The sequence below is a fragment of the Lygodium microphyllum genome, chromosome 23 (genome assembly GCF_053477565.2).
Source record: "Lygodium microphyllum isolate KBCC chromosome 23, Lygodium_microphyllum_v1.1.10, whole genome shotgun sequence".
Classification (NCBI taxonomy): Eukaryota; Viridiplantae; Streptophyta; class Polypodiopsida; order Schizaeales; family Lygodiaceae; genus Lygodium; species Lygodium microphyllum.
In genome coordinates, this window is record NC_141157.1 from 44,630,156 (window position 1) to 44,657,950 (window position 27,795).

At 41.3% G+C, this 27,795-nt stretch overlaps 1 protein-coding gene across 3 annotated transcripts in view; it reads left to right on the forward strand.

Annotated features, from left to right (window-relative positions):
* The window catches only part of TRE1 (trehalase 1), a 70,740-nt gene that overhangs the window by 24,624 nt on the left and 18,321 nt on the right, over positions 1-27,795 (forward strand). Inside the window, exon 11 of one of the 3 annotated variants that reach the window (XR_015688187.1) lies at positions 14,416-14,501. The exons of the other annotated variants lie outside the window; for them this stretch is intronic. The gene's annotated coding sequence lies outside the window, so the exon portion shown is untranslated. The remainder of the gene's footprint in view (positions 1-14,415; positions 14,502-27,795) is intronic. 3 annotated transcript variants of the gene reach the window in all.

The following is a 27,795-nucleotide window of genomic DNA, read 5'->3' on the forward strand; positions in this document are numbered from 1 at the left end:
ACAATCAACAAGATGGCATGATCATGAAATGCTTGTATAATGTGCATGTGTGGGCTGAAAGCTTGAAATGCACATTTCTTTGCATAGGAAAGTCACATGAAGATTCGGATACCATTTTTGCGATGTACACGGAAAAAGCTTTCATATGATACCCATATTGGGGGGGTCTCTAAATTCTAGGAGATCCCTAAATTTTAGGAGGTCCCTAAATTTTAGGAGCCTCGAATTAGCCTAAAAATGCTAGTCCTAAAAAATAGGGATGCCATTTTAAAAATAGTAAGTTCTGTACTTTGACTGTGCTTACTAAATTTGGTTGTTTCTATTCTTGACAGTATTCAACCCAAAAAGGAAGGCCATAGAGAAGAGACAAGTGTCAAGACACTTGTCACACAAGTTTCCAAGTGTCCCACCACTTGTCACATCTCATGACATGTGGCTGGACACTTGTCTTGTGCTACTCCACTTTCCCCTTTTGTACTAGCTCTCCCCTCTCCTATAAATAAGAGCTCGTTTTTCTTCATTCCACATCATTTTTCTTTGTTGTAAACTCATGTACAGCACCCACAGATAGCCAGAAACTGGCCCCATCCATCCCCATCATCATCCCCCACTTCTCCATTATCAAATTCCTCCATATTCCCTCTTCTATCACTGCTGTTTTACAAGACAGCAAGCCTGTAAATTCATTACAGCACCTCCTTCTTGAGCTCTTTCTTCCATTTTAGCTACAAGAAGCAAGCTCTATCCCTGTACTGCTGATCAACGATGGAGAAAGGCTGAATTTCCCTTTTTCTTCTCTCATACTGTAAAGAAATCAGTTCTTATCATTGCATAATAGATAATGCATGTGTGTTTGTACATCTTTGCATGATCTTGTGAGAGTGAGAATTACTTCTTCTCACTCTCAGGTTGATTGTAACTGAGCTCTTCCCTAAGGGACTTGGGTTGAGCAGAAATACATTCCTTCGGGGGGGGGGTTGCCCATCTTCAACCCTCAATCTTGTCTCCATTACTTTTACATTTTTATGGCTGTAATTTTGTGAGTAATTTTCATTTTCAGCTTTAAGTGTTCATTCTCTTTTATATTAAATCTCGAAAACAAGCAAATATCATAATTGTTAAGCATACTACGTTGTTCGGGGCGTTTACAGTGGTATCAGAGCTTTGGCTCGGTCCTCACCCCCAACACTGGTAGTGCTTACAACTATAAGTTTGTTTGTTTTCAGCCCTTGCATTGAGTGCTTGAGCATATTTTTTTTTTTAGTCTCAATGGATCAATCGAGTGCTATCCTTCAAGCCATTCAAAGTCTTAGAGAGGAGAATCAGCAAATTCGTGAGCAACTTCTCAAACTAGAAAAAGTTGAGAATCCCAAAGAATTCAAGGAAAGAAGCCCATCTACTTCAAGGAGACAAAGCCATACCAATGAAAGGAGCCAATCAAGAAGTCCAACTACTTCTAAGAGGCAGTCCCATTCTACTTCAAGACAAAGAAAGAGATCGCGTCGAAGCTCATCCTCTTCTTCAAAGTCATCTGGCGCCTATTCTGATGGATCCTCTTCTAGTAATGAAGAGTCACACCCTTCTCATGGAAGACCTCATCATCGTCAAAGGCGTCGACATTCTTCACCCTCGTCTCCATCTTCATCCCTATCAAGCACTTCATTATCTTCAACCTCAATATCCGAGCATGGACGAAGGCATAAGAAGAAGAAGAAGACTAAGTCACTATCTCAACTTGAAAAGAAGATCAAGTTCAGTATGTATGATGGTTCCCGAAATCTTGATCTTCTTCTGAAGTTTATTCGTCAATTTCAAATTTTGTATGGTCGTGACAAGTATAAAGAAAAAGAAAAGATTAAGTTTGCAGCTTTACATTTAACCGACTTAGCCCATACTTGGTGGACGGGGTTGGAATATGATCATGCTGCCCCAAAATCATGGCGGTCCTTTGTTCGCCTGATACAAAGCCAATTTCTTCCTGTTCATTTCAAAAGAGATGTAAAAATGGAATGGGATCGGCTTTGGCAAAGGAAAAATGAGTCACTTGGTGACTATACCAAGAGATTTTGGGAGCTACTTTTGAAGGTCCAACATTTCAAGAAGATCAGCAGTTCGGAAAAGCTTAGGAAGTTTCAAGGAGGTTTGCATTTTAAACTTCGTATTGCTCTTAATCATTATCATTGTTCTAGTCTTAGGGAACTCATTGACCATGCTGAGACATGGGAAATGGAGCACAATGGCAACAAATCATTCCAAAAGAATGATAAGAAGAGAGTAGCTGATGATGAGGAGTATTCAGCCCCAAATGAAGGACAAAAACAGTGGCAAAAGCAGCCACCATCAAATCAAAAGAAGATGAAGCCCTATGCACCTCCTAATGATCCTCAATTTCGCTCCAATCTATACCCACAAGCAAAGCAATTTTCCGAAGAAGAAAAGCAATGCTTCATGAAAGAAGGGAAGTGCTTTAAATGTGGACAAACAGGCCACATAGCGAAGCAATGTCCAAACAAGGGACAAAGCAAGGTTTCTGACAACAAGCCTAAGTCGCCAGTGAAAATCAATGCTATCAGTGATGTAGTTGCAAACACAACTCACACTCCAGAGACGCGCAAATTATTAAAAGCTTGGGGACAGTTGCAAGGTAAGCAAGCACTATTCTTGATAGATCTTAGGGCGAATGAAAATATTATTTCCTTGCAATTAGCTAAAGAGCTTGGATTAAAGAATGAAGAGATGGACACTCCGGTAGAAGTTCGCCAAGCTTTAAATGTTGATGAAGGTGACACAATGAAGACTGTGATACCCTACATTGGCAAGCTCATGTTTCAAATTCAAGGCTACAGTGACGAAGATACCTTCTGTATCGGAGACCTTGATGGTTGCGACGTGATTCTTGGCATGCCCTGGAATCATAGAATAGATTCAACCATCTTCTCTCAGAAAAAGAAGGTAGAACTCACCAACAAAGGCAAGAAGTACGAGATCCAAGCTGGAGTTTCTGGAGACACCATACCTATGGTAAGCCATATGCAAGTCTCTAGAGCAATTAAGGATTGTGTTCAATGTTGTCTGCTTTATGTCACTGATGTAAAAGATAATATGAATGCTAAAAACCAAGAGCAACTTCAGCTCTTGGAAAAGTATAAAGATTGTTTTTCGGAAGATCTTCCTTATCAGCTTCCCCCAGAAAGGCCAAAAGACCATCATATTGATATTATCCCGGGTAGTTCTCCTCCTAATATAGCACCATACCGTGTGAGCCATCCTCAACAAGAAGAAATCAGAAAGCAAGTCGAAGACCTACTCAACCGTGGGCTAATTAGGCCAAGTAGCTCACCATTTTGTTCACCGGTTCTTCTTGTTCAAAAGAAAGATGGCACATTCGGGATGTGCATTGATTATCGAGCCCTCAACAAAATCACTGTGAAGAATCGGTTTCCTATTCCCAGAATTGACGACATTTTGGATCGTCTAGGAGGCTCAAAGGTTTTCAGCCGCATTGATTTAAAGAGTGGTTATCATCAAATTAGGATTATATCACAAGATGTACACAAAACTGCTTTCCGCACTTCATACGGTCTTTATGAATTCTTGGTGGTTCCTTTCGGATTAACCAATGCACTAGCCACCTTTAATTGAATGATGGAGCGCATCGACAATATGTCGGTACTTTCTTTGATGATATTCTTGTCTTTAGCAAGAATGAAGAGGAGCATCATCAACACTTGGAAATTGTTCTACAATTACTACAACAAAATCAACTCTTGGTAAATGGTAAAAAGAGTGAATTTTTCATGCATAAAATAAATTACCTTGGGCATGTCATCTCTTTTGAAGGGATTCAGATGGATCCTGAAAAGATCAAGATAATCCAAGAATGGCCTCATCTTCGTAATGTACATGAGGTGCGATCGTTTCTTGGCTTATGTTCTTATTACCGCCGCTTCATCAAGCATTTTGCACATATGGCTTCTCCACTTCATGACCTTACAAAGAAGAAGATCTCTTTCCAATGGAAGGAAAAAGAGAAGGCAGCCTTCACAAGGCTGAAAACAGCTCTTACTTCTGGACCTGTTATTATCATTCCAGATCTGGTAAAACCATTTTTGGTGGAAGCAGATGCTTGCGGTGATTGTATTGGTGCAGTGCTAAGTCAAAAAGGCCATGCCGTAGCCTTTGAAAGCCGCCGTCTAAATGATGTGGAGAGAAGGTATGACATTTATGAAAAGGAGCTCTTAGCAGTGGTTCATGCTTTAAAGATATGGAAACATTATCGTTTAGGCAATGAATTCCTTATTAAAACCGATCATCAAAGCTTGAAGTATTTCAAGACTCAAAAGCATTTGCAGGAGAAACATGCAAGATGGGAAAATTTCTTGTCTATGTTTCATTTTCAAATTATGTACACTCCAGGGAAACAAAATGTAGTTGCTGATGCACTTTCTAGAGTGCCTCGCATTGCAACTATTACAGTGGCTCATTATGAAGATTTTCAAACGATGAAGAATACTTATGATGAAGATACTGATTTTGCAGCAATTTGGTCAAATTTACAGCAAGGAGGTTCTCATCCAGATTATTCCATCAAGGACGGTTACCTTCTCATGAACAATCGCCTTTGTGTCACTCTTCCTGTTCGACAAAAGGTGCTTAAAGAAAGTCATGAACCCCCTTATGCAGGGTATAGAGGGAGGGCAGTCACTCTAAGTGCAATTGAGCGCTACTTTTATTGGCCACCATTACGAAAAGATACACATAACTTCATTGAGGCTTGTCTGGTATGCCAAAAATCCAAATATGATAGGTAGAAGATTCCAGGATTGTTACAACCTCTTCCAGTGCCCAAAGATCTATGGGAATCTATCACAATGGATTTCATCTCAGGTATTCCAAAAACATCTCAAGGTCATGATATGATTTGGGTCATAATTGATAGATTCAGCAAACAATCACATTTTATTCCATGTCATAAAACATTGAAATCCGCACAAGCTGCAAGACTTTTCATTCAACATATCTTCAGATTACATGGTATGCCTTCTGAGATCATTTCAGATAGAGACTCCAAATTCACAAGTAACTTTTGGCGTGCTTTATTTGAGAATTTGGGAACCACTTTAAAGTTCTCCTGAGCTTTTCATCCTCAAACTGATGGCCAAACAGAGGTGATGAATCTCACTCTTTTGGATATGTTGAAAGCTTATGTTAGTGAACATAAGTCACAATGGGAGAAATATCTTCCATTATTGGAGTTTGCTTACAACAATACAGTGCACTCATCCACAGGAAAAGCTCCAAATAAAATAGTACAGGGTAAAGTGATTCCTCCTCCAATTATTCGCACTAAAGATAAGATTTTTGCTGCTGATGAGTTTGCTTCAGATTTAAAAACAACAATGGATCAAGCTCGAGCCACTATCAAAGTTGCGCAAGAGCGACAAAAGAAGCAAGCAGATAAACGAAGAAGACCTTTGGCTTTTGAAAAAGGTCAATATGTCTTGCTAAAGTTTGATAAAAGCAGGCTCAAACAAGGTTCTGGTCAAAATTCATCTTTTCCAAAGCTCTCCAGTAGATACTTTGGACCCTTCAAAGTGATTGAGAAAATAAATGAAGTTTCTTATCGACTTGAGCTTCCTACTCATTGGAAAATACACAATGCTTTTCATGTAAGTTTGCTAAAACCTTACATAGGACCAGAACCAAAGGAACCCATTACTGAAGATCCCCCAGAAGTTGAAGAAACAGAGCAACTCTTGGAACCTGAAAAGATTTTGTTTCTCAAGGATCGAACCACGAGAAGTGGCCTTGTGACACGAAAATTCTTACTAAAATTCAAGAATCTACCCACAACAGATGCACAGTGGGTAGATGAAAAATTCATGAAGGATTACCCAAATATTCTACAGCAATATCAAGAAGCTTTTCAGCTGAGGACAGCTGAATAAAAGCCAGAGGGCTGTCACAACTCTATAGAAACAGAATTTGTATCCTTTTTCATTAATTTATCTATATAATGATTTATTAAATTTATTTCCTTTGCACTAATTAGATATAAAGAAAAGTGCATTGGAGCTGGCCACTGATGAGTGGTCACAGGTTATGGTGGACCCATACGGTGGGTTAGAGAAAAGATAGTTCACACTTCCACCTATATGACCCGATTGGGCGCCTGTGACTAGAACTCACGCATATCAGGGTTAGACTCGCACACAGAAAGGATTGATGCCTTGAAGTGTGGGCTAGATCCACCAGAACAGACAGTTACAATCAACAAGATGGCATGATCATGAAATGCTTGTATAATGTGCATGTGTGGGCTGAAAGCTTGAAATGCACATTTCTTTGCATAGGAAAGTCACATGAAGATTCGGATACCATTTTTGCGATGTACACGGAAAAAGCTTTCATATGATACCCATATTGGGGGGGGTCCCTAAATTCTAGGAGATCCCTAAATTTTAGGAGGTTCCTAAATTTTAGGAGCCTCGAATTAGCCTAAAAATGCTAGTCCTAAAAAATAGGGATGCCATTCTAAAAATAGTAAGTTCTGTACTTTGACTGTGCTTACTAAATTTGGTTGTTTCTATTCTTGACAGTATTCAACCCAAAAGGAAGGCCATAGAGAAGAGACAAGTGTCAAGACACTTGTCACACAAGTTTCCAAGTGTCCCACCACTTGTCACATCTCATGACATGTGGCTGGACACTTGTCTTGTGCTACTTCACTTTCCCCTTTTGTACTAGCTCTCCCCTCTCCTATAAATAAGAGCTCGTTTTTCTTCATTCCACATCATTTTTCTTTGCTGTAAACTCATGTACAGCACCCACAGATAGCCAGAAACTGGCCCCATCCATCCCCATCATCATCCCCCACTTCTCCATTATCAAATTCCTCCATATTCCCTCTTCTATCACTGCTGTTTTACAAGACAGCAAGCCTGTAAATTCATTACAGCACCTCCTTCTTGAGCTCTTTCTTCCATTTTAGCTACAAGAAGCAAGCTCTATCCCTGTACTGCTGATCAACGATGGAGAAAGGCTGAATTTCCCTTTTTCTTTTCTCATACTGTAAAGAAATCAGTTCTTATCATTGCATAATAGATAATGCATGTGTGTTTGTACATCTTTGCATGATCTTGTGAGAGTGAGAATTACTTCTTCTCACTCTCAGGTTGATTGTAATTGAGCTCTTCCCTAAGGGACTTGGGTTGAGCAGAAATACATTCCTTCGGGGGGGGTTGCCCATCTTCAACCCTCAATCTTGTCTCCATTACTTTTACATTTTTATGGCTGTAATTTTGTGAGTAATTTTCATTTTCAGCTTTAAGTGTTCATTCTCTTTTATATTAAATCTCGAAAACAAGCAAATATCATAATTGTTAAGCATACTACGTTGTTCGGGGCGTTTACAGACAACCATGTATATCTTGGCATTGCCATGATTGCAGACGCCCATCTGCCTTCGACCACTCTTCTGTTCGCAGGTGCGCCTGGTCGTTTTGCTCCCTTTTGCAGAGGCGCCCAGCTGCGGTCAACCCTAAGCCCCACAGGCGTCAGGGAGGTAGGCGTCCCGTCCAATATGCCCGTTGCTTTGTACGGAGAGAGAGAGAGAGAGAGAGAGAGAGAGAGAGAGAGAGAGAGAGAGAGAGAGAGAGAGAGAGATTTCAGCGAATCGCGGGAGCGAGAGCCTAAGCGAGCACGGGAAAGAGGCCTCTTGTTCCTTGCCGACGGACGTGCCACCAAGGGGAAGCAACCTGTTTTGCCACCAAGGGGAAGCAGCCCGTCACATCCAGGTTGCCACACAGAGCGCGTGACAGTGTGAGCCAGCAAAGGAAATGAGCCCTTCTCTGCTTGTGGACGTGCCTTCTCTGCACAGCGGTCGTCTGTTTCTGCGCGCGCTTCCCAAGCCCTTTCGTCAGTCCAGTGCCGGGTCTGTTTTGCCCGAGAAAGAGGGAGACCGGCCTGCGCATTCCTGCCTCCCGTGAGATCTTCACTCGGCCTCTGATCGGCATACACAGTGATACAATATAGCTGGTTTGGATTTGGATTTTATAGACCAAACGGTGGCAGCGCTTGGTCCGGACTCTGATACCGAGGAACCCGAGGATATGGTTCCGTGCACAAAAGAGATGCATCTTGGTCCTGACTTTCAGCTTGCAAACAAACACACCAAGCATACTTCGGAAGAGACAATGGATCATCAGGATCATTCCTATGCTCAGGTTGGTTCGGACTCTGCGGACTCTCAGGATGTTGACTGGGAGCATTTGCTAGAATTTGCCAACACTCTGCTTGGCGATTATGTTCAACATAATCAGGAAGTCTTTTCCGACTCTGCACCGGAAGATGTTCTGGAAGCCACTGTGGACCCGAAATTTGTATTGCGCTTCTTTTCAATATTTTATGATCGCGCTGTGATACTCTTCTTCACTGGTAGAATCCCCTAGCTTTCCTGTATTCGCCAGTGGTTGCATAGTCTACTACAAGGGGAATGTGTTGAAGAGATTTTTGTTGGGCCTCGAGGTTTTTTTGAGGTGCTGTTCAAATCTGAGACGCACCGTGTTGCTCTCCTGTCTAAACTGCCTTTGTTTTTTGATTACCGTTTGGTCCATGTTGTACCATGGCGCCCAATGGCAGATTTTTAGTGCCTGCTGCAACGTGAATGCCCTGTGTGTGTTGAAGTGGAAAATTGTTCGGCTGTCTATTGGCCACTGTTGAAGGACGCCATGGTCGCTGTGGGCACTGTTCTGGTCCCTCTAAGTCTAAGGGTTGTGAATTGTAACCGGTTGTGTATGTTATGGGACACTACTAGGAAAAGGCGTGCGTGGTTACGTCTCAATTGCTTTGGCATGCATCCTTTACACTTTCGTTTGAAATGGGGCAATTTTGCAGGACATTGCTTTTCCTGTGGAAAATTGGGGCATTTCATGGCCGAATGCCCAGAGCAGCAACACACTTCAGATGCGGGGCATGTTGTGCTGCCCATGGAAGACATGGTTTGTGATGCTCCGTCACAGGATGCTATTCACCCACCTAAAGTTCTAGATAAAGGTAAACAACAGGTTTCGGGTTTGAATTCTCGTGGCACAGACTGGGTTGAAGTACCTGTAAAAAAAGGTACCAGGGTGATTGTTGGCATGGAGAATTTTGTGCCTTTTGCATCACAAGATTCCATGCGTACTTATATACGCAGGAAAGAAATGTTGCCTTCAGAGCACATCGCTCCTGCTATGGTTTCCTCTGCCCCCCGTCCTCAGCCCACTAGGAGAGTGTATTCGAATCGTCCAAAGGGTCCACCTGCTAAGCTGGCTTTTGATACCAGAGGCAACGTCATTACCCCGTGGGATCGTCGTTATCCCCGTTCCATCCCCAAGCCAGCAGATATGCCGTCTACCTCCAAATTTGGTCCTCAAAACTCTTTTGCCGTGTTGGCTGATTTCTTGGATGAGGGAGTCTTGGACATTCTCGTAGAAAAGGTCAAATCGAGGCAAGCTTTGTCTCGTACCTGATTTTCTTTTGAATACACATGAAAATAGCCACGTGGAATGTGCGAGGAATTTGTTCTCGCCACAAACAACATGCCATGTGGACTGTATTGCATGAGAATCAGTGGGATGTCTTGTGTGCTGTTGAACACAAGAGTCACGGTGAAGTCGGAAAAGTTGTGGATTGCCACAGCTTTCGTTTGTTCTATGCAGGGACAGAGGCCATGCATTATTCTGGTGTGCTCATGATTGTACATGAAAAATATCAGCCTCTTCTTATTAAAAACGATGTACATGGCTGCTTTGTGGTGATTGAAATTTTATTCGAAGGAGAGATCTTATGGTTACTTGGCCTCTATGCTCCGAATGATCCTTTATCTCGCTGGGAGCTTTGGCATACTTTGCAGACTTCCTTGTCACTTGGCAGACGGGGCTTCTTGATGGGGGATTTCAATATGTGTGTTGATCCTTCGCAGTCCACATCGGAGCATTCGGTAATGGACACGCTGGAAAGTCGTATGTGGCATGAGTTGGCTCTTGCTGTTCTTAAGCAAGATCTCTGGTCCTGGCTGCACCTGTCTTCTACAGGGTTTACTTTCCATTCCGCTCAGTATGCAACAACATGGTCGCGGTTGGACCACATATACATCGTGCAGAATGATGATTTTCTTCCTGAGATGCTCGAAATGAAAGTGTTGCAGCAATATGCCTTGTCGGGCCATTTCCCTTTGCAGCTTGAGCTGCTTGCACAACCCATTGCACCTTTTAAGCAATTTCTGAAGAGACTCCCTTTGCGTTTCAACTCGTCTTATTTGAAGCATGCAATCTTCAGGGCTATATGCAGCAATTGATTGAAAGATTCTTATTGGACTTCTCCTCTCAGGGCATTGCTTCTTTTGAACGATTGCTCTCTAATGTGCAACGGGTTGCTCGGCAGTATGGGATCCATCATGCCTCTTTTTGTCGGCAGCGTCGGCAAGCAGCAGAGGACCTGCTGGCTTTGGTCCGTTCTCTGCTGGTGGACACTCCAGATGATGCATTTCTACTAGCACTGGCAATGCGTGTGGCTGATCTTCAAAAAGAGTTTGAGTTGAAGTCGTATCAGCAGGCCAAATTGCAGCAAAACTGACGGAGACTTTGCAAGATAATGCATGTTAGACTCATAAGTTCTTTCGAGCTCTCCATGCCTCTCCTGCTCGAGAGAATATGACTCGACTCCTGGATGCAGAAGGCCACCTGGTCCTTTATCCGTAGACTATTGTGCATATGTGTAGGAATTATTTCCTCGACCTTCTTGGTTCCACTTCTCCACCTTCAATCCAAACTACTCAAGCCCGTTCAATTTTTTATGACCTGGTCCGCAATCAGGTTCCACAGGACATGCAAGCTACTATGGAGTCAGATATTTGTGAGGCGGAGGTTATGGATGTTTTGTTACACTTGCCCAAGGATAAAAATCCTGGCTGGGATGGACTCACCAATGAGTTCTTTGAGGTTTTTGCTACCCAACTGGCGAAACCATTGACGGCTTTGTTTCAGCAGGTGTGGGAAACGGGGATCATGCCTTCCTCATGGAAAGAAGGACTTATTAAACTGCTTCCAAAGGTTCCTTCGCCGTCTAGGTTGAAACATTGGTGCCCAATTTCTTTGATGGGTTCTATGTATAAAATCTTTTCCAAAGTAATAGCGAATCGACTCCACAAGCATCTCCCTACCATTGTGCATCCTCTTCAACATGGTTTCATTAAGGGCCGAAACATTCTGCACAATGTATTAAATGCGCAATTGGCGATTGATTATGCAAGGCATTCTAATGAGGAGGTCGTACTGATTCAATTGGACTTTGAAAAGGCTTTCGACTATCTGGATTGGTCTTTTCTTGCAGAGCTTATGTCTGCTATGGGCTTTGGTGCTCGGATGTCTCGTCTGATCTACATCATCAGTGCATCGGCCTCTATGCGAGTCATGTTGAATTGAGGCGTTACCGAGCCATTTGTCCTTGCCCGCTCTATCAGACAGGGGTGCCCTTTGAGCCCTCTCTTCTTTGCCCTTGCAACTCATCCAGTTCTTTCGATGTTATCTCATATGGCAGCTTCTACTCAGTTGGCTGGATTGTCGCTTCCTTCTGGACAGCACTTCATTAGTCAATCCTTGGCTGATGACAGCTTTATGATTCTGCGTGCGGACAAGGATAACCTTCGCAAAGCATTGGATGTTTGGGCTCTCTTTGGTGAGGCTTCCGGTCTTCGCATCAATGCGTTGAAATCAGCCATTCTCAGCTGCACGGAGTTGGATTTGCAGTCATTGAACTGGCAGGGTATGGTTGTGCCTTGTGGCTCCATTGTCAGGCAACTTGGGTACCCCTTGGGTGTTGATGTTCCCCCAAAGCAGCTTCTACAGTGGATTTCTCAGAAACTGGTGACTAAGTTTCTGTATTGGAAGTCTCAGGCCTAGCCCTTCCATGTTCGCCTCAAAGTAGCCCAGACAATTATGTTGCCAATGCTCACATATTTCTTGCCCGTGCTGCCTTGGACTACTACTACTCTGAATGCTCTAACTCAGTCTATTCGTTTCATGCTATGGAAGAAGGATTCCCTGCATGCAGGCATTTCCTGGATTTCTTGGTCGCATGCGTGCACCCCCAAACGCATGGGAGGAGGAGCTATTTTGGATGCCCAAACTCACATGTTGGCACTCCGTTGGTCTCTTTTCCGCGCCATGTGCTCGGATCATCATCCGTGGGTCGTCATAGCCCGTTATTTCCTTGAGGAGCATGGGCTTCGGCATGGTAATACCCAAATCCGGAGTTCTTGGTGGCATGTTCTTAATGCCGATTCTCTGTTCTCCAGTTCTTCTTCATCACTGCTTGCCCATTTGGTATGTTCTTGGAAACTGGTCCTTCGGAAGGCTCAGTGGCATCCGGCGGAGGATTGCTTAACTGCTAATTCTTTTCAATTGGAATTGTTGGCAGTCTGGCGGCTACTTTCATGGGAAGGTAAACAAGAGCTCCGACCACAATTTAACCGTATGGCATGTTTGGGCTTAACTTCAGTCGTGGATGCCACCCTTGCCAGTCGCAATGTGTTAATATCGTTTCGCACAGCCAGAAGGATTTTCAGGATCCCTCGTGGATACAGGCATTTATGGGAACAACTTTTGATGGTGCTCCAGAGCAGACAACCGTTTCCTGCCCTTGCTTCGGATCGTCCCTGGCAGGATTGGGACTTTGAAGGCCGGTTGAGTTTAGGCAAAGCTTCCGCTAACCAGGTCTATCATCTTCTGATTAAAGATCATCAATGGCTGGCTACTAAAGCTAATGCTCTATGGGGATTGCGTAAATCCCGGTCATGGTGGAGGGCAACTGTGATGGAGGGGTGGTTGAACAAGACACCCTTCAAATATAAGGTCTTTCTTTGGAGGGTGATGATTGGGGGTCTTCTGCTTGCTTCAGCTCTTTCCAAGCGACGAATCTCCAACGGCAACTGTTTCTTTTGCACCACCAGTGTGGAATCCGCCCATCACCGATTTATTTCTTGCCCCATCGCTAAGAAAATCTGGTCGTTCTTGTCAGCCGTTTGGCGAGCGGTGGTTGGTTTCTTGCTAAGGCCCTTTGATTGGGTCTTTGTGCAGCCCAAATATCCAACACCAACACAACCACATATGAAGCTCGTGTTTCACTTTCTTCGATATTGGGGCTGTTGGCATAACTGGACCATTCGGAATGCTTTCCTTTTTGATTCCGCCTGTAATGTTTAGCGACATATTGCTAGGCTTAAGGGTCTCTTGTATTGGCAGATAGATCTTCTTCAGCATTCTGACATACTCTCTCGGGAGGACTTACGTCCCTGGCATATGGCAATTTCCTCTGCGTCTTTGCCATGACTTTGTAACTCTTAATACTGGAACCTTTTCACATGATGGCTTAGTGTCATCATGTAATTTGTAATCAAGTAAACTTGTACTTTTTTCGTAATTAATACAATTACCTTTTACGAAAAAAGAAGAAGAGAGAATTGGGTTGTGTTTAGTAAGTTTGTAATAGATAGGTGCAAAAAGGGTTGTGTTTAAGGGAGAGAACATGCAATGAAGAAACCAAGAAAAGAATAGATGCTTTTTCTCAATATTTTTCTCTCTTAAACCTCAAAAAACTTGAGAATATTGGGTTAATTTAGTGGGTTGTGGGAGAGAATATGTTACGAAGAAGCCAAGACAAAACTAATGCTTTTCTTCAATATTTTTCTCTTTAAAGCCTTAAAATATGTGAGAAGGTTGGGTTCATTCTTTAAATGCCATGTAGGCTTAGCTAGCTTCATCTTGGTTTGGAGGTATCAAAGGTCATTTGATGTTGATATGTACTATAGATAGGATTGGCTAGCATGTCCTTGATTTGGCGATACTGAAGGGTAATTTGATTTTAAAAAGTGCCCTTATGAGTATGCAAAAATCACACTTATTTTCACGCTGAAGATTAATTATCAAATTTTAGGAATAAGATTCATTCATTTTTAGAATATAGAGTTGGGATATTCTTGAGAATTTTGGGAATGGTTGAGGACAACCTTTGACTATATTCACCGAAATGCAAGACACCTTGAAGGAATATGTTTGTGGAGCTCCCCTATGATGGATAACTTCACAATGCGTTCTTTTACTTCTATTCATGGGTTTTTGGCAATGCCTAGATCCAAGGCTAGATCAAATAGTTGATTGTTTAGTGTCTTTGACAGTTTGTTTTGGAAGAAAAGGTTATTGGACGATTTTGAGTGGGCAATTCTTAAAACTAATGCTTGAATTGCTTCTCTAGTTTGCACCATTGCTAAAGCTCTCATGTTCTTTTAAACATGCAACATGATATTTGCAATAACAATCCATGTCTTTTCCTTACTTATGGCTAATTTAGATTAATGCTCAGCATTTTTATGACCAGCGGATGGTGCATAAAATTAACTCCAAGCGATTAGGTGATGCCTTGTAAAACATAACATATCCAACCTTGTGACAGTTTTATGGAAAGTAAGCTTTTGTATTGTGAGATGTTAAGCTTATAATTGTTTTATAAGATGTTTTTGTAGTCTTGTCATATGAGATGTTGAAGTTATAATTGTTTTATAATGTAGGATCACCTTGAGCGCCCAAACAATTGGTCCTCTATTGCCACTATATCGGTCCCAATTTGCAACTTATTTGTGGCTTCTATTTTGTCTACTTGATGTAAAAACCAATATGGCCTAGCACAAGGTTGATGCATATATTGGAAGGATTTATGCTGTTAGACCTCAAAGCTAGGTTTAGGTTCCTAGGTTCCCTTCCATTTGAAAAGAAAATGTGTAATGTTTTTTTTTCCCCCTTTTTGGGCCCAAAAAGGTGTGGCTAATTATGTGAATCCAAAGAAATTTACAATGACATATGAGTGCTCAAGAATCTAAATGGAAGAAATTTATATTGAAGTATGAGTGCTCAAGAGTCTAATTGGAGCTATTCATAGATTACAAGCCACTCGCATATACAAGCCTCTTAGAGTGGTTTGGGAAGGATGGGGGATAGAAGACATGGAGGAGAAATGTAGCGCCACCGAGGGCGGCCATCCTATAATGTAAAAAGTAGGTGGCCACCCTAGGTTTGAATGAACTACTACCTGAAGCTCACACCGTTCTTGAGAGTCACCATGTAGCTACTTTGAGCAGCCATAAAGTCAGTGGATGATGAAATATCAGAGCTTTGCTAGAGTAGTATATGTTGAAGGGCTCTTCCCTTAAAAATCATATGGTAGCATGCCTTCTAGCTATACCACCTTGTGAGGCTCCCAATGATTTGTCAAACCTCTGATTGTGATGCCATAGGTTCTAGTACCGACAAAGTCTCCAAGCCTACAATGGCATATAAGCCCACCTTCATGGTGATCATATCATGCATCTTTGCCTCATATTATAAGAGGTGACCTTGGCTGACTGATTGTGAGCAAGAGGTCCCCCATGAGATGCGGCCAAGGCTAGGTGTCCTTAGCAGTAATATTTGTCATGCATTGTCATCCCTTGCTTGTTTGCCTCAGTTTGAGTCAGACGGGGACATTAGGAGCTCTGACAATGTGTTTGACGAAGGAAGTAGCTCTTTCTAGCACATACATTTCTTTCCAGTCAGTTTAGGTGTGTTCACACTATGCAGTGTAGGCAGCCAGCCCAGGACATCAGTGATTTTGCTTAGCTTGACCATTGCTTATACCATGCCAGCATTCTCGTTCCCTATGTGGGTTGATTGGCTAGTTTTGACCAGGCCAACTGCATTCTACCAACTTGGGCAGGTCATTCTTTTCTTCAGCAGGCTTTCAGCCAGATAGCAGCGTTCGTCTCCGTTTGTGGCAAGGACTACTGGCTGCACACTTTGTCTCTATCATTGCCACTGTCTTCCATAAATTATCATTGTTTTCCAGCCTGATCCAGTGCCCTCACTAATGCTTTGGGCTGCTTGCAGGGACTAATCAGTTTGCCATTGTATTCAGCATTTATTTTAGATTTAGTACAGGTTTCTCTTCTCTTGTTGCTGTCTTCTCTCTTCTCCTTTTCTGTTTGTGTGTGTGTTGCACACTCTCACATTCTATTAGAGTCTAAATGAGGACACAGAGGTTTCCTTGAGAAAACCACCCTATTGCTGAAAATGCAAATTTTCAGCCTGTTGTTTGTTGTAGAAACACATATTTTTTTTTGCATTTTACAGGTACTTTCAACAAGGAAAAAATACAATTGTGTTATTGTAGGCGTAGTGACTTATTCTCTCTGTTCGGGTTCTTCTACAATCAAATGCAGCTGATTTAGTGTGTTTGCAGGTCTAGATATATGGATTATCACCATTTCCAAGGCTTTGATGACTTAGATGAGGAGTCGATTCATACGCCCTTTGAGAGGCAGCGTGATCATCACGAAGATCGTAGGTCCCTACCTTGTTCTACATGGAAACACTCTTACCAGGTTGCACAAATCGAAGCAGCCATCTTCTCCTCCTCTTCATCTCCCATAGGGCCCATCCTTTTGGCCCTAGGATACCTATGATGGCACCATTAGTGCATGTAGGTGCATGTTCTACCTTCTTTGCCTAAAGAAGACTGGTTGGAAGGATCCAATTATTTGCTTTGGTTTTGTAAGATGGCATCTATTCTTGACACCTTCAATCTTTGGGATTTGTTACCCAACCCATTTCTCATCTTACGGAGGATCCTCGCATGGGGTTGACGATGGATTGTGCATCCCTATGTGATCGGCTCAATTTTAGAGCACAACGCTCATAATTTACATAGCCAAAATGCAAAAGGCCATGTACATTTGCTTCAACCTTGTAGTCCTAGTGCATGTGTGTAGGTTGCAATAGGCAACGGAAGTGTGGACAAAGCTTGCTTCTTTGTACCATAAGAAGACATTTGTTCACCAGACTACTCTTGAGAAGGAATTACGCATGCTCATTGTTGACGACTCTCCTTCCACAAAGGATCACATCAATAGGTTGGAGGATATGAGGGATGAGCTTGTAAGATGATATCTTTTGAGGATATGGCCATGATTCTTTTGACTCAGGTGCCATCTCCACAATACAATGTCTTCCATACCAACCTTCTTACATGGAGGACCCGAGAGACTGTTCTATGGGAGGAGCTAGCCATACTTGTCTTAGAGCATGGCGAGCGTCTTGGAAAGGTAGTTGCCAATGGATCTAGCTCAATGAAGGCTTTTATGACGAGTAGAGGGGGGGGGAGAGAGAGAGAGAGAGGGAGAAATCAAAGGCTAAGCACAAGAAGGAGAAACATGTTTGACATTCGAAATGTTCTTCAGGCTTTGACACAAATTCAAAGAAGCCTAGATTGCCATGTTGTGGGAAGGGGACACATCTCGAGGAGAAGTATTGGAAGAAGTACCTTGATCTTCATTTGGGAGCAAAGGATGGGGTAGACCTTGGCTTATTTACAACGGTGCTTCAAGTCATATGACTTCACGAGGAGATTTGCTCTAGGATATTCATCCATTTGAGGGTCGTCATTGTTACATTTGTTTGATGGCTATTAGTGGTGTTGGGGCTTTGTTGTAATTGCTTGCCTGTTCCTCAAGCTCTGTTGAGGTCCTACATGTTCTTGACTTGGGCTTTCCACTCCTCTTAGTTTATGGCCTTACTAGACTTAGTACCCAGGTTGTCTTTATTGAGGCTTCTACTTTAGGAGCTGTTTTAGTGACACGTTGGCAAGAGAGAGGGCTATACAGGCTCCATTTCCCTTCTCTTATGTAAGTTTTTATGAGGTAGTTGTCTATATGTTGCACTAGTTTCCGCTTGATGAGTATAAGCGGAAGCAGAGAGAGTACATACGTCAATCGAGGTGCAGTAGGAGTTTAGTGAACAATGAGTGAGTGTGAGGGTGAGAGTCGATGAATACATGTGTACCAATGGTATACACAAATAATAAAAGAATGTATTTATACTTAGGTAACGGTACACTTACACCCGCAAGGGTGAGTTCACATGTGTAAAGTAATATATATATGGGAGAGCATAAGGGGCCTTTACAACCAACAACCTCCTATGTAAAGGTCCCAAGCGAACCTTTAACCAACTCCCACCAGTCTAATGCAATGCTCATGTTAAGGCTTTGGAAGACTTTTAGTGAGAACATTTGTATGGTTATCATGTGATTTGATCTTAGTCAATGTGACTTGACCATCATCCAGAACCTGTCTGATAAAATGATACTGAATATCAATATGTTTGGTACGTGCATGAAACATGGCATTATTAGCCAGCCATATAGTACTTTGACTATCACATCCAAGCACAGGCGTTCTGGTGGGCAGCCCAAAATCCTTGACCAAATGACTAAGCCCTAACAGCTTCTTTTTGAAGCTTCATTGGGCTGAAATATATTCAGCCTCAGTGGTAGAGAGTGCCACTATCTTTTGCAATCTAGAGCACTAAGAAATTGCGCCACCAATCAAGGTAAAAATGTACCTGCTAGTAGACTTGCGAGTATCCCAGTCACTTGCCATGTTTGCATCACAATACCCTTGCAAATCTGATGTACCCTTTCTATAGCAAATACATTTTCTTTGTGCCCTTAAGGTATTGTAAGATGCATTTCACTGCTTTCCAATGTGCTTTGCCAGGATTTGACATGAACCTACTCACAACTTCCACTGCATGAGCAATGTCAGGTCTAGTGGCAACCATAGCATACATGAGTGAACCACAGGCTGAAGCATAAGGAACACCCTTCATAGAGTTGGTTGCCTTATTGTCTTTTGGGCCATTTGCTTCGCTAAGCTTAAATTATGGTGGTAAAGGAACACCGAGGGGCTTAGCATCTGCCATAGAAAAATGATCGAGTGCTTTGTTGATGTACTTTCCTAGTGAGGGAAATAAGGGCTGCTGCTCTCTATCTCTTGTCACATGCATGTCCAAAATGTGTTTAGTTGCACCCAAATCCTTCATGGAAAAAGCTGAATTCAGCTGTCTTTTCAATGCATTAATTTGGCTTTTATGCGTACCAACAATAAGCATATCCTCCACATAAAGCACAAGTATAATAAGGCTTCCATCATCAGCCTTCTTAATATATAAGCAGTGATGTGCTCTACTTCTTTTAAACCCGCGTGAGAGCATGAAGGCATCAAATCCACGTGAGAGCATGAGATCAAACTGTTGTATAGGTCTTTTGACACGTGTAGACCTTCTTACCCAATGATATGTGTTATTAGGTAATGGATCCACATCGAAAGGAGTGTCAATGACCTCATTATTTGGTTACTGAATTGCATGTTCAGGTTGTTGTTATACAATATCAAGCTGTTGTAATTCATTTTCAGCATGCTGATTTTGTTGCCCTAGCTGATTTTCAGCATCCCCTTGCTGCCCATTTTCCTCTGGCTCAATGATGATACACTGATTATCATAACCAACATCAAAAGGAGTTGAATTTTCAGTGGGCTGATGGCTATTCAAGTGACTGATCATACTGAAATTTCACTTTCTTTTTGTTTGAGACATTAGATGTGACATTTTTCAACAGCTTTGACGCATTAAATACCACATCCCGGTTGCGTAACACCTTTTTTATGCTTGGAACCCAAACTCTATAGCCCATTTTACCCTCATCTCCATAACCTATGAATATGCCTTTTTGAGATTTCATGTCAAGTTTGGTTTTGCTATCAACAGTGTACATAGCATTCGTAGCCAAAGACTCTTAAGTGGTCATATGAAGTAGGTTTGCCAGACCAAACCTCTTCAAGAACGCCACTTTCAAGTGCACAATGTGGAGATTGGTTGCAGATATGCACCACGGTTTTAAGTCTCTCCCCAAAATAATTGTGAGAGATTAGCTGTGGACAGCATGTATCAAATCTTCTCACATAATGTGCGATTCATTCGCTCAGTCACACCATTAGATGACGGATTATAAGGAGCTGTAAGCTTCCTTTTAATCCCATTGGCATCACAACATTTATTGAATTCTTTAGATACATACTCTCCCCTATTATATGTTCTTATGCATTTTTAATTTTAAACCCTTTTGAGTACTAACAAATGCATAAAACCTTTTAAAAACATCCAATGCTTTACTTTTCTACTTAAGCAAGTAAACCCATAGCTTTTTAGAATGGTCATCAATAAAGGACACAAAATAACGAAAACCATTATGAGTTTTTATTGACATGGTGCATACATTAGAATGGACTAAATCCAAGATACATGCCTTCCTAGAGGCTCCATGAGAGTATGGACTCTTTACATGTTTACCCAAAACATAGTCATCACAAAACTCAAGCTTAGTGCATGCAAATCCTTTTGGCTCATGTGTCCAAATTGCTTGTGTCATAACTCCATGTGTGACTACACTTCAGCAATTGCAACAAACTTTCCAGGAAGTGCCTTGCAGTAGAGATAATATAGAGTCTCCTTTTTACCATCTCTAGTGACTAGTATACACCCTTTTTGTATCTTCCACATTCCACCACTAAAGGTAGTAAAGTAACCTTTGTTATCTAGCTGCCCAACAGAAAGCAAGCTCTTCTTGATGCTAGGTACATACCTAACATCATGAAGGATTAGTTCTTTACCATTTTCAAGAGCCATGTGTATGGTGTCCATTCCTTCAATATCACATGCATGATTGTTGCCAAGGTAGAATTTTCCAAGATTACCTTTTGCATAAGAGAAACACTCCAAAGATAAAGTTACATGAAATGAAGCAGTGTTGTTAACAATCCTCAATTGTGACAAACCATCATGAGCTGACAACAAAGCATCTATCACATCCGTTTTAGTGATGTACATGCCCTCCATTGTCAGAGCACGTGGATCTGAAAATGCAACTAGCAAATCAACATCTTTATCCTCTTCTATCTCCTCAATAACAACGCTAGATACCACATTTGCTCTTTTTGTCTCTTTAGGGGTAGAGGTGCCATCCTTTTCATTCTTTTTGCCTTTTGCATTAGCTTGCTTCTTGCGTTCTTGTTCCCTTTTAAAGTACCAACAATCAGGCTTTTTATGGGCTTTGCGACTACATTGATAACATGTTATATCTTGCTATTTTTCCTTGCTTTTGCTATGATTTTTGTTTTTATTTGTAGCATTAGATCTTTTTTCAGTTCTTCCTCTTACATTGTAGGCTGATCCACTATTTTCTCCACTTGCCTTATGTCTAATCTCTTCATTGAGAATAGAACCACGAATACCATCAAATGTCAAGTTGGGGTTATTGCTCAATGACACAACCAATGCTTCCCATGAATAAGGCAAGGTCACGAGCAAGAAGATAGCCCTTAATTTAGGATCAAAAGCTGATAAGCTTGCATCTTGTAACTGGCTCAAAATACCAGTGAAAGCATTCAAATGCTAGGCTTTGACTCATGAAGCTGCAAGTTGACCAACTTTCGTATGAGATATATCTGATTGATAGGAGTTGTATTCTCATAAGTAGCCTTTAGTTTCTCCCAAATTGCATAGGTAGTATCGGGTCCCTTTATAGCAACCAATATATTATTTGTGACTGCCATTTTAATGTAAACAATGGCCTTTTTATTCATCTTATCCCAATCCTCATATGGCAAAGCAACAAGCTTATGTTCTGCCAAAGCATCATCACAATCCTCTAGAAAGAGCAAACCTTGCATACGATCTTTCCAAGGATCAAAGCCATTGCCATCAAATTTACGAATCTCAAAGAGATTCTTTGTGTTAGATGTAGATGCACTGCCAGCCATCTTCAGCAATAAAAAACTACAATAAAGGGCTGAATGCTTTCAGCCAATAGCAAGCTTGCTAAATGTAACAGCAAGTACACACACTTGTACTTCCAAGGTGTCCAAGAAGTAGATGTTTAGCTGCAATTTCAGTCTCAAGTACTGATTACAGCATATATGCAAATCAAATATAATACATTTGTATTAATGATTGTTCCCACTTTAGTAATACATCACCATAATGCCCAAATGTAATAACTCAAATGTTGTGTATACCACTGTTTTACTGCATAATGAGCATTTAGCAATACATACACCAAGAGAAGCTGCCCTTTTACAACATTTGAAGCATTCAAAGTTCATATTTCTCCCACTCAACAGTGAATTTGTTGCAAATTTCACTGTCAAGCCTCAAATCAATTCAAAGTGCATCACCAATGTGAAAAGTCGCAAAATTATTACAGCAAACATCAAATGCGGACAAATGTTGTAGAAATTTTACAAATTCTGCAGAAGTCCCAAATTTTGGGATCTAAGAGTGCACAAATTCCAAAGAAATTGGCTCAATCGAGCAAAATTTCACTTACACTTGAAAAATCCCCAAAATTTTTTAAGGCATGTGTACCCAATGTTTGCAATTTATGGGTCAAGAGTCATTGAAATATGTGTCCGGCACCAAATTTGGAAAAAGCCCCAAATTTTCAAGAGCTAATTTGCACATATTTATGTTCTATGCTTACGTGTGTGAATGTTCGATAGAGAAGGGAGAGAAATAGGAAATTCCTGATTGAAATTAAAGGTCGTTAACATGCCCGTTTCTTACTTGGCTCTTGTCAGCCCGACAGGTGCTGCATGTTAGCCATCTGTTGTCCCCCGTTTGACGACGCATGTTGGTCCCATTGATTGGTCATGTTCCATCTGACGCTTGGCGCCTGGTGTGTGTGTTCGCTCCAGCCCCGCGTGTTGGTCTCGTCCATTGCATGCCGTCTGGGACTTTGTTGCCGTCAGCGCCTCTCTCCTAGTCTTGTGCTACTTTTAATTGGGCTTGATGATTGTCGCTGTCTCGTTGACTTGAATCCTATGGCTATCGCCTACAGCTGGCGACTATTGCCTATGGCTGTCGATGCTGTAGTTGCTTGCATGGACCATCAGCTCTGATAGCAATTTGATGAGTACAAGTGGAAGCAAAGAGCACATACGTCAATCAAGGTGCAGCAGGAGTTTAGTGAAGAGTGAGTGAGTGTGAGAGTGAGAGTCAATGAATAGGTGTGTACCAATGTGGTAAACACAAAGAATAAAAGAATGTATTTATACTTAGGGTACGGTACACTTACACCCGTAAGGGTGAGTTCACATTGTAAAGTAATATGCATACGGGAGAGTGTAAGGGGCCTTTACAGGGCATTCACACCCAAGATCACCTATGTGCCATCTATTTCACAAGTTCCATCCCTTTCCCCATTCACTTCTTCGGTGGTTCCCTCGTACCTCTCATACCTTTTAGAGGGGATGATGGACTTCATCGGCATTGACGTTCCTCTTGTTACCCTTGGATCTGCATCTTCTTCAGCCTTCAACCACATCTAGGATTTGATAAGGGGTGTTTGTAGTCATGTTTATCATGCACAATCATTTCTTGCTTGTGAGTCTCCATCTGAGTTAGACGGGCATTAGGAGCTTTGATAGATTTGTCAAGTGTTTACAGAGGAGGCAACTCTTTCTAGAGTACACATTTCTTTCTTTTTCAATCAATTTAGGTGTGTTCACACTGTGTAGTGCAGGTGGCTAGCTTAGGACATCAGCAATTTTGCTCAAGTTGCCCACAATTTATGTCATGTCAGCATTTTCGTCCCCTATGTGGATTGATTGGCCAGTTTTGATCAAGCCGACTGGATTATTTCATTATGAAGCTGTTGCTCTACCAATTTCAGTACTTGTGGCTATTTATAGCTGTCCTCTAGTTTGGGCGAACATCCTCTTCTTACTTTTGCAGGTTTTCAGCTAGATTGCAGCATTTGTCTCCATCTGCGGTGAGGACACTCCATCACCGTCCTTGTCACCATCCTTGTCACCATCACCGTCTCAAGTTTTGTCATCATTTTTCAGCCTGATCTGGTGCACTCATTGATGCTTTAGGCGGCATGTAGGGATTGATTAGTCTACCATTGTATTCAACATTCATTTCAGATTCAATGAAAATTTCTCATCTTCTTGTTGTCTTTTCTATTCTCCTTTTCTCATGGAGCCCCAAGAGAAACACCAAGGAAAATGGAATTCTCTTGCAAGAAATTCTATCTTGTAACATCAACAAGCTTTTTTTATTAGGTTTTATATGATCACAATGAAGAAAAGAACACCAGGCACAACAAATCTTCATAGGCAGCATCATGTAGATCTCCCACGGATTTGATAGAATCAACCATATTCTTCAATATCTTCACAAAATTCATCAATATAACAAAGAAAGCAAAGGAATACACCAACTTTGAATGGAAATACATCACATAGTATTCATCTTTAATATCTTCATAGTCTTCTCTCTCAATCTCTCATATACAATCACACTATTTTGATAGATTTGTCTATCTCTGACTCTCTCTCTCTCTCTCTATTAATAGTACATCATCTCCTCACTACAATCACTCAATAATAACCCTCAATAATCCTTCTTAGGTTGTGGATGCACCTCCCAAGAGATATGTCTGATATGAAGAGGCACCAGAGCCACTACAGTGTTTTTTCATAGCTCACCACTGTCACTTCACTCTAGTCTTTACTCGAGTCTTCAACAGCTACTTCTTTGATTTCTTTTAGCAAGCTACATTCTCATCCAACAGAACACATACAAAAGCATACAGAAGGTCTACAGAAGCTCATTAGAGAGTTACAGAAGGTCAACAGAAAGCATCAGAACCACATAACTCATATCAAAACCATTCCAAACTATCAAAAATCACTCAATAAGCTTTCAAACAATCTCAAACCCTATCAATCAATACTCCATCTCTCCTTACAGAGAGAAAACAGAACAAAACAGAAGCTCAACAGAAGCTATCAGGACCAAACAGATCATATCAGAACATCATTAGAACTTCACATCTCTACTAATAAACATCACGAGCTTAATAAAACCATTCCAATCTATCCAAAATACTCTCAAACCACTTCCAAACCAATCAATCATCTCATAAAATCAACCATTCAGCTCTGAAAACCAACAAAAATCAGCCAAAAAATAGGTCATTTCAACACTCAATATATTCCTACACTTAATAAGGAAGCGTCATCGCGACCCAGGAAAAAGGGAATACAAGTTCATTCAAAAGCTTAACTTTGATCGTCAATAAATCTTCAAAAATAGTCCATCCAACCACGATCCCAACTTTAAACCTGTATCTGATATAAAGAATACAACGAAAGGAAAACCCTTTATATATTAACACTTCTTATCAAACTGGAAATCACAACAAACTTGTAAAGGATATAAGAGATTTCTTCTTTTGCATCAGCATCATCAACTATCCAACCAGCAACACCATCACCACAATTCTTCAAAATGTAGCTCGCACGAAAATAAATCGAATAGGCAACTATCACGATCTTATCACATAAATTAACCCACAACACAAACACTACACACAACACAACGATCTGGATGACTCCAAAAAAAGAGATTTATCATTAAAAATCATCCACCATACATGGCAAAGGTATTAATGAAGATGATCCCTCTTGAAGATTGGTTATTTCGAAAACGATCCATGGACAAGGATTCATCTACAAATGTCTTGGGAGGATTCTGAAAAAATTGAAGGCAGCACATCCTTTCCAACATGACAAGGTATCTGCTAGGCAAACAGAGGGCATGAAAGTACAAGACATCCAGTTGCTGGGAATCGATGCTCACATTGACATTTATGCACAACTTTGAAATAGGCTTTGAATCATTATGAGAATGCCTATGCATATACGCCAGGTACCAAGTAAAATGAGCAGTTAAGCGCATAGAAGGATCTGCAGACTGGAGATCTAGCTTCTATCAACTCAGCTTTCAACTTTGAGATTTCAGCTTTCTGAGTATCCACGAGCTTAGTCTGCTGCTCCATTTACGTATAAAGGTCAGAGAATTTCTCTTGAGCAGAGGCTAACTCAATATTGGTCTTATTCAATTTCTCCTTAGACTGTTGAACTTCATCATAAAATGAAGAATATAATTGCTGGATACAGGCAATCATCGAAAGTTCAATAGAACTCTGGATATTCCTGCACAGGAATGGAATAGCATCTCCTGTTACCAGGCGGTGAACAGAAGGAATAGTAAGTTCGAGCATTCCATCTCTATGGGCTCTGAAAAGATTTGGCATCTGAAGGAATGCATGCAAGCTACTGCAAGACTGAGCAAGAATTGTCGCTGGAACTGGAGGAATAGGCACGGAATCTGCCACCCTCTTGAGGTGTTTTCTCTGAATGACCAGGGGAGGAGGAGAATCATCATTCTCAATTATCACATCATCATTTTCATTATGAGGCGGAGGAGAAACTTCTGGAGGATCAACTGGAGATAAAGGAACTTCCTTTGCAGGGGCAACATGTAGCAAGAAGACATAGAGGAAGGATCCAAATGTAACATTAGTCACATTTCCTTGAGTAGCTCGGATAAAGTGGTGATCCATCTTGGAGAGGAGGTAAGTACTCCAATCAATAGCTATGCCTTTTAAAATCATTCGTGAAGCTGTAAACAACTTCTTGGAAAGATAATGAGATGGGGATTTTGCAGGCATGAACCTGTCCTGAAAGAATTGATATAGTTGTTTCCATAGGGGATTGGAAATCACGGAGATACCCACTCCTGACGTGGTAATGATCTTCTTCAGATCAAGAACATCTTGAGTCTGCTTTTGCAACAGCTTCAAAATATCGTTATTAGTGAACAATTGTCTGGCAGCAGGGACAGACTCCCCACGATATGGCAGACCAAGAGCCTTGCCTAGACTCTTCGGTGTCAGAAGAACAGTAGTGCCGCGGACTGGACCTGACCTCTTGCTGTAAGATGTTAAAAACTCGTCACAAAGGGAAGGATCATCTGAAACCAGTGGGAAAGAAAGGCCCACGAACTTGGACAAGCCCGCTTTAGCGACAACATCCGAATCCAGTAACAAAATAATCATGGACAGTCAAAGGAACATACTGAATCGAGGGAGGAGCATGAGAGCGCCATTCAGATGGTTACATACACACACACATCACAAAAACAGACAAACAAAGAGAATGCTTGCAAAGCAATAAACAAAAACCAAGGATAAGATATCAACTAAGGTGGTAAAACGTGACTCGACCAACTATCCCCAAGCAAACCACAACCTAGAAAAAATTCGACATGACCTCTATATATATGCGACCGAAAGCTTCATGCTATGTAACATGCAAACACTCAAATCCCCGTATCAGGCAATAAAGAAAAATAAACTATACACCGTACTCTTAACCGTATCAAAGAAATTGAATCAAAACATAACAACCCATATTTATCATGACCACAACTTTGATAATCAGGTTTGACCATGGAGACAACTTCGAAGACTTCGCGTATCCATCTCATGAAACGAGTTCATTAAAAATGAGAAATAAGTGCAGTGAGGGGGAATTAATTTAATGAAAGATTCATTTTATGAATTATTAAGAAATGGGTAAATTTTTATTAAGTGATAAACCTTAACAAGAAAACGATGGTTCCTTCTTAAAATTTTAATTACAAATTATTAGGTTGAAGCGGTACATTAATCCGAATCCCGGACTTCGATACCCAGACTGGGTCTCTAAATGCAAATTCATTTATTAAAAATTAAGGTGATGTGGAGCGTTTTTTTGCCAGCGCGTGCTTTTGTGATGACTGATTCATTTTTATTAAAAATATTAAAGTCTCTTAAGCGCACATAGCGCGTGCTAAGTGAACGGCGGATTCATTTTAATTAGAAAAAGGTGTGTTTGATGCAAGCACGCGTCATGGTGGTATTTAGGATTCATATTAAAAATTAAGCGTGGATTTTGGGATAGCCGAAAAAATAAAAAATATAAAAGGAAAAGTACCTGAA